This window comes from Egretta garzetta, unplaced genomic scaffold (genome assembly GCF_000687185.1).
Source record: "Egretta garzetta isolate BGI_Z169 unplaced genomic scaffold, ASM68718v1 scaffold114, whole genome shotgun sequence".
Lineage (NCBI taxonomy): Eukaryota > Metazoa > Chordata > Aves > Pelecaniformes > Ardeidae > Egretta > Egretta garzetta.
The window spans coordinates 579,775-580,931 of NW_009259317.1; positions in this window are offsets into that span (position 1 = coordinate 579,775).

Consider the following 1,157-nt stretch of genomic DNA (forward strand, 5'->3'; position numbering starts at 1 on the left):
TCCCTACACAGGAACACAGTCTGCTGAATTTCCTGTTAGGGGGAAAAAAGGCAAAGAGATCTTCATATATTCTATAAGCCATTAATGCAGAAAGACAGCTGTAGCTAGTGTACTGCTGCAATTATTCCAGACAGAGGAGCAGACATGACTTTCAAGTTTCAGAAGCCATCGTAGACTTGCTCTTGCTGCTGTTAAAGGGTTTTTCCTGCCAAGCCTGGCACAAAGCTGCAGCAGATACAACAGCTAATATTGACTTTAACTATGTTTGTTTCCTGGTATGTGATTAGGTAGCTGGCAATTATGTAGTCACAAGACCCAACCATATGGCCTCTTAAAAAAAAAAAAGCATAGTTGCTTTCGCAGTGACTCGCCCTTAGTTGCAAGGTTGTTCTAACACTGGCTACAACACCCTGTTAATGGCTCTCATGTGAGCAATTGTCATCTGACAACCCCTAGCAACCTCATATAGCTTAGGAGCAAATAACAATCTGTCATCTTTGCCATATGGTTATCACTTAAAAAAAATGACCATCACCAAGAAACACAGTAGATATTCTGCATTGTAATGCTTTTACTTTTAAGGACAGACAGTATTTGCACTTGGCCGAGAATCTGAAACTACTATTTTGAAAAGCTTTTTAAAAAAGAGGAAAGGAAAACAACCAAAAAGTTTGTCACAGACATCAAGTCAGTTGATGAGAATTTATAGTCATGGGCCTATCAAAACAATTTAATGGCAGTACTGATGACAAAAATATCTAATAGAATATTTCTGACTGAAAAAATTTAAGTTTTTAAACAGAACGAAGGAATTTTCTTCAGGCTCAGGTAATTCCACTGCAGAACAAAGCCCTCTTCCCCATCCCTGCTTTAAAAAAAAAAGTTATCCATACATGTCTGCTCGTAATTCATGTCTTACATAGCTTCCCCCCCCATCAGTAAAGTCTTATAGTCATTTTATAAAATAACAGCCATAGTGCTAGTTCCCTTACAGATGAAGAAGATAAAGTAACTTCTCTAATGGCCACCCAGAAATGCAGCAGTAGAATTAAAAAACACAGCAGGATTTCAAAACCCAGTGCTACGTGCTACCTGCTAAACAGCACAGCACCTTTCTTAAAAGGATTTTGTAATCTCAGTAAACCCCAACCTCTAAA